Source organism: Zea mays, chromosome 8 (assembly GCF_902167145.1).
Source record: "Zea mays cultivar B73 chromosome 8, Zm-B73-REFERENCE-NAM-5.0, whole genome shotgun sequence".
Classification (NCBI taxonomy): Eukaryota; Viridiplantae; Streptophyta; class Magnoliopsida; order Poales; family Poaceae; genus Zea; species Zea mays.
In genome coordinates, this window is record NC_050103.1 from 122,463,984 (window position 1) to 122,481,575 (window position 17,592).

General features: G+C 51.8%; 1 pseudogene; it reads left to right on the forward strand.

Moving 5' to 3' along the window:
* Positions 1-2,977: 2,977 nt before the first annotated feature.
* On the forward strand, positions 2,978-4,154 carry LOC103637229 (uncharacterized; annotated as a pseudogene).
* The last annotated feature ends 13,438 nt before the right edge of the window (positions 4,155-17,592 follow it).

A 17,592-nucleotide genomic window follows, 5' to 3' on the forward strand; every position in this document is an offset into this window, starting at 1 on the left:
TACTACTATCAAACTCTTATGTTGCTTTAGACTTTGTAGATTGTGTAAATTGCGTAGAATTTGGAGTCGAGGCTAATCTATCAAGCTTAAATACCATGTCAAGCTCTATTGATTCTCAAATAGCTTTGTAGAGTACACTATGTCTGTACCCTGAATCAGAGGTACCCTCTTCTACGGTATGAAGGCGCTGCACCCGTACCACACCTCCAGGTCATACGGAGAGCGGCACCCGACCCCACTACATGGGCAAGACTAAGGGCACCACGTGGCAAGAAAAGATAATACATCCCGAGGTGCATCGATGGGTCCGGACCTCCGAGGGATATCGGACCCCTGTACGAGCGGGTCCAGAGCTCCCAAGAGGGCATGCTGGGTCCCTCGAATAAGCTCCAGGCTCCTCCGAGTAAGGTCCGGGCCTTGGCAAGGTCCCGGGGCGAGGAGGACCCCGGCATGAGTTGGGGTCCGGTGCCGACACGTGTTCAGGCCTTGCCCAACGCTTCCCGCTCGAGCGGAGGCCCGCTGCTGCCACGTGGCTTGTGGCCCGTGACATAAGCCAACGGGCCGAGCCTGACGCAAGGTCCATACAACCATTGCATTTATTGCGGAAAGGACGCGCTGCCTGCCACCACGCTGACGGGCGACGTGCCCTCTCGACATTTAATGTGCCCTGTCCCATCCGCTGGCAGACGGTGTCAGACCCATCCAGCAGACGGCACGTCTGATCAGTCTACTGGCGAACAGTGCGCCCGTGCCGAGCGGTGCACTGTACTCATCTTCCCTTCTACAAGAAGCTTCCTCGGCACGCGCGAGGATACGCGGGTCTCGGGCGTCAGGGCACAAGAAGATTGCCTCGGCAACAGGCATTAGTGGCTCCAAGCGCTATATTCCTTATGTCCCTGGCCCACATGTCGGGGCCCAGTACCTTTGTGCATGCCCCCCTTCAGCTATAAAAGGGGAGGCATGCGACGTTACACACATACGCAATCTTAGATCACACCTTAGACTCGCAAGCTCATACAAGCTCACAAGCAATACATTCCACAGTGGAGTAGGGTATTACGCTCCGGTGGCCAGAACCACTCTAAATCCTTGTGTGTTCTTGAGTTCTTCCCGTTAATCCCAACGATCAAGCAGAACGCCTAAGCCCCTCCTCATCTTAGGATTTAGGGCGGGTGCACTCCGCCACCCGTCCGGAGATTTACTCTCCGACACTATTTTAGCCTAGTATGTCAAGCTTGTTTTAGTCCAAATTTGTGGATTATGTATTTACTGAGTTATGTAAATTGGATAGAATTTGAAGACTATTTTAGTCTAGTTTGGTGTAAAAATTGTGTAGAATTTGTAGATTGTTTGAATCTTGCTCATTGTCAGACGTGTAAATTGTGGATTTTGTATTTCTGATGTCTAGTAAATACTATTCGTACTTGACAACAAACAACTGCTCAGAACATATGCATCCAAAAAGGAGCTGAGTTGGTGCAGATCATTCGATACAGTGAACCAAACATGTACCCAATATATCTTGCCTGAGTCAGTACAGGAAACCAAACACACAACTAATTGGCTACTTACATCCATGTATACATGCTATACATGCTACACTCAGCCTATATCTGGGTCTAGACCAGGCTCTACCCACCCGAACAACCAATCAGACGGATTGCAACCATCTTCTCTAGCATTCCCAGTGCATAATTCAACCATCCTTTAATCTGTTTCTAGATCTGTCACTGTTGGTAGAGCTTTGTTGCGACTAGGCAGTGGGTCATGTTTCGAGCGGGTGCATCATCCGCGTTCTTAGACCTGAAACCTAAAATTTGAATTTGATCTGAACCTGAACCCGTAATCGGGTGAAATATTATCCGCCAACCCGAACTCGTTGAGGGTCCCAAAACCCGACTAAAATATCAAAAAAAAGAATCAAACAACATGTATTAAAATGCCAGTAGTACACGCGCATTAAAAACCAACCAAAAGAAAGACATGTTGTTGAAAAGTTTACAGTTTACACAAAGTTTCAACTTTCAAGCAGTCGGCTGGATCTTGCCAGCATAATGGTGTCTAGGGAGGCTACCTAGCGTGAGACTGTCTGGCTAGGCACTGGGGAGACTTTAGGGCGACTGAGCTTTAGCGACGTCGATGTTCACTGCGTGGGCTAGGATTAAGGATGACAATCACATCCGTGAAGTCTATCTAAACTCGTCCGTTGTCGCACTCGTAAGTGCAATTCCAAACCCACACACCTAGACCCATCGGTTTTCAGGGGATTGGGTTACCCACGGGTTTTACTCATTGTACACTTTTCTCTACTAACTATTAAGGGCTTAGCGTAGACTGCCCCCGCCCCCGCTCGCCCGATGTCCGGATTTCGCGCCGCCGCAACCACCCCGCCCGCCCGAAGTCTGGATTCCGCGCCGCCGCAAACCGCTAGGCGCCAGCCATCCCCGCCAGCCATGCCCGCTCGCCCGACCTCCTGATTCCCGCCCGCCAGCCATGCCCGCTCGCCCGACCTCCGGATTCCCGCCCGCCATCCCCGCTCGCCCGACCTTCGGATTCACCGCCATCCAAGCCCGTCAGCCATCCCCGCTCGCCCGACCTTCGGATTCCTAGCCGTGGCACGATTCTCGACAGGATTTGGATGGGGGCGACGCAATCCGTTCGTCGCAGCTACCAACAATCCCGAGCTCGTCGCGCCGTCACCACCGCATACCCCGTCGCGCGCTACGAGCTCAATCCCCCCGCGCGAAGCCTCCTCCCACTTGACGTTGCAACCTCATGAAGGCAACCGCCAGCGGATAGACAGACAGACAGAGGACACGGCGTTGGTGCTGATGTCGAGCGACAAGATGCGGGACGGCCCGCAAACCGCGACGGTCGCGCATATGCTGGAGGACGTCGTCGTCGTCAACTCCCCCGACGCCCGCCTCCACCACCTTCTTTGCCCCCTTCTCCGCCCCTGCCACCCCGGAGTTCTCCCATGATGTTCGCTGCAACACCCCTGCTGGAGGACCTTCGGAGGGATCGCGATGAGAAGGCCCGGGCCGTGAGGGAACTAGAGGAGTTGAGGCAGGACGACGACTTGGTTGCCAGGTTATTAGATATGAGCTTTCTTCTCTGTTTCCAGGAGCAGATCCACGGTGGCATGGTGAAGCAGAGGAGCGTCAAGGACCTCATATTAGGCGGCGCAAACGAGGAGACCAGGGACTACGCGGCGAGCTCCGGATGGCGATGAAGGGCGAGGAGTGGAGCCGCAATGCGCCGGACGACCTCTCCATCGTGCTCTCCAACGTGACCACGGAGGCCAGGCAAGTTAAGGCCTGACTCTCTGAGGCGTAGGCGTCCGATGAGCGTGACTGATGCAGGCTCAAAGCCGACGAGTGTGTGGCGGCCTGGGGTGACAAGAAGGAGCGCCTGCTCATCGACTGTGTGCACGCGTCCGAGGACGATTCGAACTGGGCACGTCAGGAGAACACCAAGTTGGTCGAGTTGCAGCACGTCGTCATACGCGATGAGAACACGTGCATGCGGGACATCCTCAAGCAGGCCGTGGCCAAGGCCAGCACCGTCAGGGACTCGCTCGAGCTCACCAGGGTTGAGAATGCGTGCCTCAACCGCGCCATCACCGACAAGGAGAGCGCGATGCAGAGCCTTCGCTAGGAGTACAAGTGTGTCAGGGTCAGCAAGGCCGCGACGCAGGGTAGCCTCAGGGAGCTCAACAGCTGCCTCGCCGCCATGACGACGACGGTGTGCAGCACGCCCACGTCTACTAAGACCTCCACGCGCCGGACTACGGCCTCAACCAACACCTTTAAAATGACAGCAAGAAGGGAACTCCGTAGTCGGTGTCGCAGCGGTGGATGGTTTACAAGCCACGGACGCCGAGCAGCCGGAGGAGGTACTCGATCGGCGAGACGGGCAAGCTAATGACTGGCTTCTCGTAGTCCACGCGGATGGGGAACCTGAACCCCAAGGATCAGATCTCAAGTCCACTCGGATGGAGGAGTTCAACCACATCAACGAGAGCCACTACGTTGACATGGAGGATTCCATGATGAAGCACAAGAAGGTTCGGTGATCTGTTCAAGTGGAAAAGCTTCTACAAGCCGAATTCAGCACCAGTACACACTCTTGTATTTCTGTTCTTGTTCGCCTGAATACACGAGAAATGAAAAGTTGTTGAATCAGATCTGCTCGTTTCTTGTGTTGAAATTTCATGTCTGTCACACCCGGTTTTAGAAGGCAAACCGAATGCGAACCATGTACGTGCCAGGATCAGTTATTCACGTACACAGCAGTTACATAACATGGACATCATCACACAGTGCTCAAAATAGTATTAAAAGGGAATAATAGTCGATTACATCATACGTCTGAGACGTCCATATAGTTCTTACAATAAATCAAAGTGCGGAAAAGAAACGTAGATAAACGCGGCCTTCACAGGCAGCCGACTGGGGGTTGCCGCTAACCCACGCCTAGAACTCGTCATAGTCTTGGAACTCCTGGAAGTCTCCTTCCACAGCTTCATCTTCGCCTGAGCAGTGGTTGCAATGCTGACAACCTGGGGATGGGGGGGTTTGGTGTGTAGAGCAAGGGTGAGTACACATCAACATACTCAGCAAGTATCCTGTTTGGCTGTAGTGGACTAGCTTTATGTGGGGATGAGTCAAGCAGTTGCTTTTAGTTGGTCAGATTATTATTTACTAATAGAAAGCCAAGTTTTAGCATTAACCCAAGTTATTAGCCCGATGTACCCTTTCCAAACGGAAAGAATACCACTTACCAGCACCATAGTCATAACCAGAACCATCGATCTCATAACCACCTGAACCAAAGTATCTCTGATCAAGTCTCACTAATCACTGGAGCTCCCTTGGCCGCTCATAACCGCGAGCACGGCTGATATATCAGTTTTCAAACACTCTGCAGAGGTTGTGCACTTTACCCACAAGCCGTGATTCCCATTCTGCCCGGAGATCATGACTCTCCATTGATCACTACCAAGGTGACCCAGCAGGGCATCACTACGTAGCCTTTACAAAGATTCCCCGGGGCTGTAGCCACCCGTTAGGTTTCCTAAATGTACCGCACTCCTCCCCAAGGGACAAATCAACCTTGGCAGAGCGAGCTGCATACACCGAGCCCCATTGACGGCACGACGGCTAAGTGAACTACACCCCGGATCCTCTAATTATTCAGCTAAGGGCACCCCATTCCACCCTCATGGTTGCACTATTTTCCCGGGCGGTCATCCATAGAACAGGTCCTTACGGAGAGGCACTCGAGAAACCGCTCGAGCCCCCTTGAGGCCACAAGTACAACATCATAATAAGAGAAGGGAAAACAGCGTATCATAGATAATCTCATCATGTTCATTGATTAGAGTTTGAGCAATAGCATAAAGCTAAACAATAATAATCCAACCCAAGTAGGTGAACAAGGACATGGATCACAAAAGCTAGTCAATCCTTAGGCATAAATGTGTAAAGCGGGAGGTGAATTAAAGAATGAATAGGACAGAGATAGGTCAAAGGACACTTGCCTCCACCAACCGACTGCTGCTCAGGGGCTTCTCCTGCGAGTTCCTCGGGCTCTTCAACCGGATCGTTCTCTATGCGATTGCAAACATACATACATCCACATATTTTAATACAAAAGACCAGTACACCATACAATAGAAAGCAATAAGTAAATAGACGTTCCACGCGGGCTCGTGAGTACGGTTAAGAGAGAAAGAGGAAAAGACAGTCGAGAAACGATCACGTTACATGATTATAAATTAACCACTCGCTTAATGGAAGGAAATTTAATGTAGACACTATGTTTAGCGTAAAGTAAAGTCATGTTTCATGTCTAATTATTATCAGCAGGTGGAGATAAATAAAAAGGTGGTCGCGCGGCGAGACGCGCGACAAAGCTCTCTAAAACAAATTAAGAAGTTAACGACTCGTCGCGCGACCGAGCACGCAACGAGGCACTTCGCCTTAGTTATGAGGAGACGTTAAACGTCGCGCGACGAAGCGCACGACGACATACGTCGACTAAACTGAGTCCAAAGTGGAACGTCGCGTGAATGCACACGCGGCGTTACACCTTAAACAACCTGAAACAAAAATGGATCGTCGCGCGACGAAGCGCACGACGCAACACACAGATAGAATCTGAAATTAGACAAATCCGTCACGCGGCGAAGCGCGCGACGCAGCACGTTAACTAACGAATAATCACCGCGAGCGCGGGCGAACGGGGACACGGTCGGGCGAGGCCGGGACGGGAACGGGCGGCCGAACGGGGGGGCGGTTGAACTGGCCCAGGGGGCGGTTGAACCGGCCAGGAGCGGCCGAGTCGGCCGGGGCCGCGCCGGGGGCCGCGCCGGGGGCCGAAGGCCGCGCCGGGGGCCGCGCCGGGGCCGGGGGAGGGGCGGGCGGGATCGCCGCGCGGGCGGGCAGGGGGCGGGGAGCGCCGCCGCGGGGCCGGGGGACGGGCGGGGGACGCCGCCGCGGCCGGGCAGGGGCAGGGGGGCGCCGCCGGGGGCCGGGGAAGGGGCGGGCGACGCCGCGCGCGCGAGGGGAGGGGCGGGGAGGGCCGCCGCGGCCGGGGGGAGGGGCGGGGGACGCCGCCGCGGCCGGGCAGGGGCGGGGGGCGCCGCGCCGCCGGCGAGCAGGGGCGGGCAGGGGGCGCGCGCGAGCAGCGGAAGAAGGGGGCGCGCGTGGGGAGAAGAAGGGGAGGGAGAGGGAGAGAGAGAAGAGAAGGGGAGGGGAGGGGAGCTCACCTCGGGGTCCAAATTCCGGTGATCGTCGTCTCCAAACCCTAGGGCACCACGGGGAGAGAGAGGTGGGAGAGGGAGAGGGAAGTTGTTGCGCGGGAGATCCAAATGAGAGAGAGAGAGAGGGGAGGGGGGCGCATGGGAGGGTTTGGGCGCCAGGGGCGCGCAGGCCGGGGCGGGCCGGGCCGGCTGAGCTGGGCTGGACTAAGCTGGGCTGGGCCGAACCACTTCGCGGATCAAAACCCACGACGAGCGCGGACCACTAAATGGAATTAAATCGCGAACCGAAATCCGGAACGGAACAAGACGAACACTCATCATCAGACAAAGAAATGCGCTTCGGCATGATGCAACACCCATGACACTTAGGTTTTGGTTTATACATGACACGGACACCTGCCGCTATACTGGTTTGAAATTGGGAAGAAGGAGCAAACGGGGAAAGAGAAAAAAGAGTAACGCCCGAATTTGGTGAGAGAAAAGAAGAAAAAATTCTACCCCCAAATTCAGGGCGTTACAAACCTATCCCCCTTAAAAGAATCTCGCCCTCGAGATTCAGGGTCGGCTAGCAAAAAGCTCAGGGTATTTAGCCATCAGATCATCTTCACGCTCCCAGGTTGCTTCTTCCTCAGAGTGATGATTCCATTTGACTTTGCACATTCTGATGGTCTTCCTTCGGGTGACTCTGTCTGCAACCTCAAGGATTTGCACTGGCTTCTCAACGTAGGTCAAGTCCTCCCGGACTTCAAGACCTTCCACTGGCAACTGCTCTTCTGGCACACGCAAGCACTCCTTCCATAGAGCGCCTGAAATGGTGACATCTTCAAATTGGCCTGGTAACTGTTGTTATAGGAAAACTCTGCATAAGGCAATCTCTTATCCCATCCGGACTGATCTTGCAACGCACATGCTCTCAACATGTCTTCAAGAATTTGATTGGTTCTTTCGGTCTGACCATCTGTCTGCGGATGATAAGATGAACTGAAATTCAGATGCGTGCCCAAAGCTTCATGCAACTGCTGCCAGAAATGAGAGGTGAACTGCGTTCCTCGGTCTGACACTATCTTCTTTGGCACACCATGAAGACAAACGATCCGAGACATATACAATTCTGCCAATACTGCACTGCTGTAGTTGGTCTTGACAGGTATGAAGTGGGCTGACTTGGTCAAGCGGTCCACTACTACCCAAATGGAATCGTAGCCGGCTCGAGTGCGAGGCAATCCGACTATGAAATCCATACCGATTTCGTCCCATTTCCACTGAGGGATCTGCAACGGTTGCAACAATCCAGCAGGTCTCTGGTGCTCTGCCTTAATTCTTCGACAACTATCGCACATAGCCACATGCTCTGCGATTTCTCTCTTCATTCCGTACCACCAGAATTTCTTCTTCAGATCCTGATACATCTTCTCACTGCCAGGGTGAATCGAATAGGCTGTCTCATGAGCTTCCTTAAGAATCAACTCCCGAATAGACTGGACATTGGGAACACATAAGCGGTCTTTGAACCATATCACTCCTTCTGCATCTTCTCGAAAATCTTTGCCTCTGCCATCTAGAATCAGTCGCCGGATCTCACTGATCTTCTCATCATTCTTCTGCGCTTCTTTGATTTCACGCTCTAAGGTAGGTTCCAACTCGACTGTGACTCCTCGCGAATGGTTCAGAAATCCAAGACTTAACCTGTCAAACTCCTTGGCCAACTCATAAGGCATCGGACGAGCGACCATCAGATTGACCTGACTCTTTCTGCTCAAAGCATCTGCCACTACGTTTGCTTTGCCTGGGTGGTAATGAATCTCCAACTCATAGTCTTTGATCAACTCTAACCATCTTCGTTGCCTCATGTTCAACTCTGACTGAGTGAATATATACTTCAGACTCTTATGATCTGTGTAAACATCGCATTTCTGTCCATACAGATAGTGCCTCCATGTCTTCAGTGCGTGAACCACTGCTGCCAACTCTAGATCATGGATTGGGTAGTTCTTCTCATGAACCTTCAACTGTTGGGACGAGTAGGCCACAACTCTTCCCTCTTGCATCAACACACATCCCAGACCTGTGTAACAAGCATCACAATACACCGAGAAGGGCTTGTGCACATCAGGCAAGACTAGGACAGGCGCTGTAGTCAACTTCTCTTTCAGCGCTTCAAAGGCCTCTTGACATTTCTGGGTCCACTTGAACTCAACCTTGTCGCCTAGCAACGCGGTCATTGGTTTCGCAATCTTCGAAAACCCTTCAATGAATCGCCGATAATATCCGGCCATTCCAATGAAGCTCTTGATTCCTCTAGCATCTGTTGGCGCTTTCCAGTTCAAAATGTCTGCCACTTTCTTCGGATCCACAGTCAATCCTTCTTTGTTGATTATGTGACCCAAGAACAGGACTTCACTGATCCAGAACTCACACTTGCTCAATTTTGCATACAACTGGTGCTCTCGCAATCTCTGCAATACCATCCTCAAATGATCTGCATGCTCTTCTTCGCTATGAGAATAAATCAGAATGTCGTCAATGAATACCACCACAAACTTATCGAGATAATCCATGAATACACTGTTCATCAAGTTCATGAAAAAGGCTGGTGCATTGGTCAAACCAAAAGACATCACTGTGAACTCATACAACCCATACTTGGAAATGAATGCCGTCTTCGGAATGTCCGAAGGTCGGATCCTGAGCTGATGATAATCTGACCTCAGATCAATCTTGGAGAACACACTGGCTCCTCTCAACTGGTCGAACAGATCTTCTATTCTGGGCAAAGGATACTTGTTCTTGATCGTGACTTCATTCAAAGCTCGGTAATCGATACACATTCTCTTAGTGCCATCTTTCTTTTCCACGAACAAGACAGGAGCGGCCCAAGGCGAGGTGCTTGGCCAGATGTAACCTTTCTCTGACAGCTCATCAATTTGCTTCTTAAGCTCAACCAACTCTGGTCCAGATATTCTGTAAGCTCTCTTAAAGATAGGGGCGGTTCCAGGAAGAAGCTCTATGGCAAACTCAACTTTCTGCTCTGGTGGCATACCCGGTAAGTCCTTTGGAAACACATCCGGGAACTCAGACACTACCTTGATACTCTCAATTGGGTCTGCTTCACTGCTATCGACGGTCATCTGATAACAACTTCCTTTCTTTGGCTCAGGCGGGACTAGCTCGGTCACCACTTCCTCTCCTAGTGGGGACACCAACTTGATTGTCCTCTTATCACAACTGATAACTGCCTGATACTTATCTAGCCAATTCATCCCTAGGATGACATCTATTCCCTGAGTACCCATTACTATAAGGTTGGCGGGAAACGCTATCCCCCTTATTTCCACACTTACATTCAAACAAATGCTATCGGCTCGAATTCTACCACCGGCTGAGTCAATTTGAATGGGGTTTGACATGGTAGTAATCGGAAGATTATGTGCTTCTACCCATGATGCAGTAATGAAAGAATGCGTTGCTCCAATATCAAATAACACTTCTGCAATATGGGAGTCGACTGGGAACATACCTACTATCATGCCGGGGGTCTCCTGAACTGCTTCAGCCTCCAAGTGGTTCAGCCTTCCATGATTATAGCGCGGCTGAGAGCGATTGCCTGCTCCAGACTGAGGCACATTCTGCTTTGCTGGGGCATTGGGGCCTGACTGCTGCTGGGCTGCCTTCTTCGGACATTGCATCACCCAGTGGCCTTGCTCTCCACAGTGGAAACATGCTCTGTTTCCAACCTGAGCTGGTGCTGCCTGACCGTTCTGCTGGGTTGCTGGGGCAGGAAGACGAGGTGCTTGCTGATTCTGCCTCTGAAACTGACCTCCTGACTGATTGCTCTGACGGTTCTGGTACTGATGCTGAGGATACTGCCTTTGGAACTGCTGATGCTACTGAGGTGGACGCTGGTTCTGCCTGAACTGCTGAGGTTGATTGCCTGAGAAACGAGGACGACTGCTGCTTCCAGGCTGGGGTCCACTGATCTTGCGCTTACGATCTTCCATCTCCTTACGCTTCCTTTCTGTCATGATTGCTCTATCAATCAGGTGCTGGAATGTCGGGAAAGTGTGATTCATCAGTTGGTACTGCAGAGGGTCAACCAAGCCTCTCAGGAAACGGTACTGCCGCTTGGCATCAGTGTTGACATCTTCAGGAGCATAGCGAGACAATTGCAGAAACCTGTCTCGGTACTCACTGACAGACAATGGCCCTTGCTTGAGAGCCAGGAATTCCTCCTTCTTCACTGTCATCAGACCTGCAGGGACATGGTACTGACGAAAACTACTTCTGAACTCTTCCCAAGTGATGGCGTCAGGGTGGGCATGGGTGGCGAGGTAAGACTCCCACCATGATTGGGCTGCTCCTCTCAACTGACGGGGACCATACAGAACTTTCTCCCTATCATCGCACTGAGCGGTATGCAACTCCCGCTCCACAGTGCGCAGCCAGTCTTCAGCATCCATGGGGTCAGAAGAATGAGCAAACGTTGGTGGATGACCTCTCATGAATTCAGCACGCTTGTCTCTGGGCATCTGAGGCATCTGAGGCTGAGGTGGGGCCTGTTGCTGTTGCTGCTGCTGCTGAATGGCGGCCAAAGTCTGACCGATGGCTTGAACTGCCTGAGTCTGCATCAGAAACATCTGCTCGATGGACATCGGGGGCGGGGGCGGCAGGTGCTGCTGCTGGGGCACCTCATCCTGTTGAGCGGCTCGCTCCTGTTGAGCACGCCTTCCTCCTCTGCGCCTGTTCTCTGACATCTGCAGAATGCAACCACACATCAGAACTGATCTGGCAAATCTTGCAGCATAAGAAAAGAGTATAGAATTCTTCAACAGCACTGAGCAGATGAGCATCTTCACTGATCTCCAACACAGACCACATAGCTTCTCAGATAAAGAGGAAAGTGGAATAAAAGGTTTCCCAACTATATAACTAACTCCATTAACATAATAGGTAAACCAAAATGCAGGGAATACCCACACTCTGGTGACAGTCATTACAAAGATCCAAACCAAACATAGTTCATCATGACAAACATAAATGCACAGGATATAGCAAACTACCCTGTCTAACTAAGACTAACTAAAACCGAGACTAACGCTAAGACTGTAGCTTCTATGTATGTATATTTCGTATTAATTACAAGATCCAACTCTAACGATCTATGGTTCTAGATTTATCTTGGTCTTGCAGTCGGGATTGCCATAAGACTGGTGTCCACGCTGAGGTGAGCGGTACGGGTGCTGAGTCCCGACAGGAGCGGGGGAACCATCGTCCAGGTGACGACGTTCCACGCGCTCAGCCCGCAGCAGGGCGATCTCAGCACGAGCCCTACTCAGCTCATCTAGTGCATGGTCCAGCTCTGTGTTTAGCACGGCGGCTAGGTTGACTGTGCTGCTCAACCTAGGATTGCCCTCACCGATAGGTGAGACAATCACGCCTCCTGTGCTGCCAGATGGACGGCGGGGGTAATACTTCAGGTCAAGACCATCAGCTACCCCACCGAAAACCGAGCAGTAGTGCGAAAGCGCACGCCGTGCAGCATCTTGCATGGCTGCCTCAGCTGAGTCCCGCTCAGAAATAGAATAGTGCTCTGAGCAGGCCTCTGCACCCTGGAGACTGTTCTCCGGACGGCGCACCAAGCAGGTTGCCTCCCAGCGGTCCGGGTAGACCCCGCGACGTGCTGGTAGACCACACAGCGATACTCGACGGACCAAGTATGCCGGTCAAATGCCCGACGTAGCAGGGTGTCGAGCGCATCGTGGAAGTGACACCCGCGAGCAGCGTCGCGAGTGATGGATCGAGCAACCCATCCTTCCGGCTCATGGTTAGCAGAGAAGTCGGTGTCGTGGCTCGAGCTGTCGTCGCCACCTCCGTCGTCTAGGTCTCCTCCAGCAGCTACTCCAGGGGCTGGGGCGCCCTGTGGTGGTGCAGGGGGCGCCTCCAGGGGAAGCACAGGGGAGCAGCTCCTCACAGACTCTATCTCCTGCTGGAGCGAGAAAGAAGAGCCCTGCTGCTCCTGTCGTCGATGTTCCTGCTCCTCATGCAGGCGGTGGTGCAGTCTCTCCAAGTGGCTAGACTGTCCGGCCACGGGACGGCGAAGCGGACGCTCAGCAAGGCGGGAGGGTAAGAAGGGGATGACGGACTTTCGTGCAGTGTGTCTAAGTCGAGCCATCTACAAAAGACATCGCAAGCAAAAGGGTAAGAACAGAATCAATATGACCAGCAAATAATGAATCATAAGTGAATGAAGGATTAGAATAAAACATGATTTTCAGCAAGGTATAATATATAGTAGAACATAGGTTTGGTCGGTATGACCAACTTTTGAAGGGATATCAAAGTCAAGGAAGGGACAGAGGTCTATAGTCCTTAGAACGGCCATTCTACTCTAGGCTAGCGGTCCTACAGTCAGCACGGCTTTGATACCACTTATGTCACACCCGGTTTTAGAAGGCAAACCGAATGCGAACCATGTACGTGCCAGGATCAGTTATTCATGTACACAGCAGCTACATAACTGGACATCATCACACAGTGCTCAAAATAGTATTAAAAGGGAATAATAGTCGATTACATCATACGTCTGAGACGTCCATATAGTTCTTACAGTAAATCAAAGTGCGGAAAAGAAACGTAGATAAACGCGGCCTTCACAGGCAGCCGACTGGGGGTTGCCGCTAACCCACGCCTAGAACTCGTCATAGTCTTGGAACTCCTGGAAGTCTCCTTCCACAGCTTCATCTTCGCCTGAGCAGTGGTTGCAATGCTGACAACCTGGGGATGGGGGGGTTTGGTGTGTAGAGCAAGGGTGAGTACACATCAACATACTCAGCAAGTATCCTGTTTGGCTGTAGTGGACTAGCTTTATGTGGGGATGAGTCAAGCAGTTGCTTTTAGTTGGTCAGATTATTATTTACTAATAGAAAGCCAAGTTTTAGCATTAACCCAAGTTATTAGCCCGATGTACCCTTTCCAAACGGAAAGAATACCACTTACCAGCACCATAGTCATAACCAGAACCATCGATCTCATAACCACCTGAACCAAAGTATCTCTGATCAAGTCTCACTAATCACTGGAGCTCCCTTGGCCGCTCATAACCGCGAGCACGGCTGATATATCAGTTTTCAAACACTCTGCAGAGGTTGTGCACTTTACCCACAAGCTGTGATTCCCATTCTGCCCGGAGATCATGACTCTCCATTGATCACTACCAAGGTGACCCAGCAGGGCATCACTACGTAGCCTTTACAAAGATTCCCCGGGGCTGTAGCCACCCGTTAGGTTTCCTAAATGTACCGCACTCCTCCCCAAGGGACAAATCAACCTTGGCAGAGCGAGCCGCATACACCGAGCCCCATTGACGGCACGACGGCTAAGTGAACTACACCCCGGATCCTCTAATTATTCAGCTAAGGGCACCCCATTCCACCCTCATGGTTGCACTGTTTTCCCGGGCGGTCATCCATAGAACAGGTCCTTACGGAGAGGCACTCGAGAAACCGCTCGAGCCCCCTTGAGGCCACAAGTACAACATCATAATAAGAGAAGGGAAAACAGTGTATCATAGATAATCTCATCATGTTCATTGATTAGAGTTTGAGCAATAGCATAAAGCTAAACAATAATAATCCAACCCAAGTAGGTGAACAAGGACATGGATCACAAAAGCTAGTCAATCCTTAGGTATAAATGTGTAAAGCGGGAGGTGAATTAAAGAATGAATAGGACAGAGATAGGTCAAAGGACACTTGCCTCCACCAACCGACTGCTCTCAGGGGCTTCTCCTGCGAGTTCCTCGGGCTCTTCAACCGGATCGTTCTCTATGCGATTGCAAACATACATACATCCACATATTTTAATACAAAAGACCAGTACACCATACAATAGAAAGCAATAAGTAAACAGACGTTCCACGCGGGCTCGTGAGTACGGTTAAGAGAGAAAGAGGAAAAGACAGTCGAGAAACGATCACGTTACATGATTATAATTAACCACTCGCTTAATGGAAGGAAATTTAATGTAGACACTATGTTTAGCGTAAAGTAAAGTCATGTTTCATGTCTAATTATTATCAGCAGGTGGAGATAAATAAAAAGGTGGTCGCGCGGCGAGACGCGCGACAAAGCTCTCTAAAACAAATTAAGAAGTTAACGACTCGTCGCGCGACCGAGCACGCAACGAGGCACTTCGCCTTAGTTATGAGGAGACGTTAAACGTCGCGCGACGAAGCGCACAACGGCATACGTCGACTAAACTGAGTCCAAAGTGGAACGTCGCGTGAATGCACACGCGGCGTTACACCTTAAACAACCTGAAACAAAAATGGATCGTCGCGCGACGAAGCGCACGACGCAACACACAGATAGAATCTGAAATTAGACAAATCCGTCGCGCGGCGAAGCGCGCGACGCAACACGTTAACTAACGAATAATCACCGCGAGCACGGGCGAACGGGGACACGGTCGGACGAGGCCGGGACGGGAACGGGCGGCCGAACGGGGGGGGGGGCAGTTGAACCGGCCAGGAGCGGCCGAGTCGGTCGGGGCCGCGCCGGGGGCCGGAGGCCGCGCCGGGGGCCGCGCCGGGGCCGGGGGAGGGGCGGGCGGGATCGCCGCGCGGGCGGGCAGGGGGCGGGGAGCGCCGCCGCGGGGCCGGGGGACGGGCGGGGGACGCCGCCGCGGCCGGGCAGGGGCGGGGGGCGCCGCCGGGGGCCGGGGAGCGGCGAGCGAGGTCGCCGGGGTCGGGGGAGGGGAGGGGGAGTGCCGCCGCGGGCCGGGGAAGGGGCGGGCGCCGCCGCGCGCGCGAGGGGAGGGGCGGGGAGGGCCGCCGCGGCCGGGGGGAGGGGCGGGGGACGCCGCCGCGGCCGGGCAGGGGCGGGGGGTGCCGCGCCGCCGGCGAGCAGGGGCGGGCAGGGGGCGCGCGCGAGCAGGGGAAGAAGGGGGCGCACGTGGGGAGAAGAAGGGGAGGGAGAGGGAGAGAGAGAAGAGAAGGGGAGGGGAGGGGAGCTCACCTCGGGGTCCAAATTCCGGTGATCGTCGTCTCCAAACCCTAGGGCACCACGGGGAGAGAGAGGTGGGAGAGGGAGAGGGAAGTTGTTGCGCGGGAGATCCAAATGAGAGAGAGAGAGGGGAGGGGGGGCGCATGGGGGGGTTTGGGCGCCAGGGGCGCGCAGGCCGGGGCGGGCCGGGCCGGCTGAGCTGGGCTGGACTAAGCTGGGCTGGGCCGAACCACTTCGCGGATCAAAACACACGACGAGCGCGGACCACTAAATGGAATTAAATCGCGAACCGAAATCCGGAACGGAACAAGACGAACACTCATCATCAGACAAAGAAATGCGCTTCGGCATGATGCAACACCCATGACACTTAGGTTTTGGTTTATACATGACACGGACACCTGCCGCTATACTGGTTTGAAATTGGGAAGAAGGAGCAAACGGGGAAAGAGAAAAAAGAGTAACGCCCGAATTTGGTGAGAGAAAAGAAGAAAAAATTCTACCCCTAAATTCAGGGCGTTACAATGTCGTTTCCAGAGCCTAGCATTTTCATGCTAGAAGCCTGAAAGTTCAGTAGTTTAAATCTGTATGGTTGTCACGATGATTAAAAGGTATCCAAATCGAAATCTGATTATGTGAAGGTGGTGTAGCAAGATTGGAAGAAGCTGCAGCTTTGGATACGTTTGTGTGACCTTTTTGACATTTAAACTTGTAGAACCATAAAGGAAAGTCAACATTTGCTAGGATGACCATTTGTCAGGTGCAGATATTAATTAGGGCGGCATATTCTCTACCATGCATTGAAGGCGTTTGCTCCGAACCTTCATTGTAACCAGAACTCTTTCGCCTAGCATAGCTTGGAAATAAATTTGTGTCTTATTATGTATCCATATTTTTTGAAATGAACGGAAAGAGAGTTGGCGAAAAATATATTAGAAGAGAAAGTAAAATACAATTAGCATGCTCCTAGGGGACGACCACACCCTAAAACAAAAAACACGAAGAAAGAAGCAGAAAAGAAGAAAAAACCACTAAAACAATCTGGAAAGAAAACTTAGGAACCCATAACTAACTTGAACTGGTCCACATCCAAATATTTTTCTTCAAGAGTTTGTCGTTTCGTGCATTGATATGTTTCTAAGTCTACTGATGGTGTCAAGGTACATTCAAATATTTTTCTTCAAGAGTTTGCAATGTGCCTATTTGATTATGGCAAGACAGTGTTGTTGGACCATTTTATATGGATACACAAAAGAAGCACCTTGAAAGAACTACAAAGTTAACACAGCTTGAGGGTCCAGATTCTGGTGTTTTCCATCCCATGGATGATTGACTTGCATAAGTTATAATGCTTCTCTTGTCATGAAGGATAAAGCAAAAACATATTTGTTGGATAGCCACAATGAGTTTGAGTTTGAGATTGGGATTGAACCTGTTAGTAATCAACTAGAATCATGTGTAACTCAGTTGTCAGTGAATCAAACTGCACATTTTGTAGCTGAATTTCCTCCTAGGGATTTAATCATGGCTGCATCTTCTGAGTTCTCACATGACCTCTCAAATGTATCTAGCGGTGAGCCACCTAATCTTATAATTTTATATCAGCAATCTTTTTTGAATATAGGTTCATCGTGTGTACACATTTTAAACATTATGTCTATGTTTTATTATAACAAAGTTTACTAAGAAATATACAGAAGCCGTAGCAAAACACGGACATCTGGTTGATAATCCGGACGTCGGCCAAGCATCATGCTCCCGACGAAGCAGAGGCTGCGACCAGCGCGCTGGACGTTGCTGGGGCTGCCTGATGCTGGCGGCGGCTGC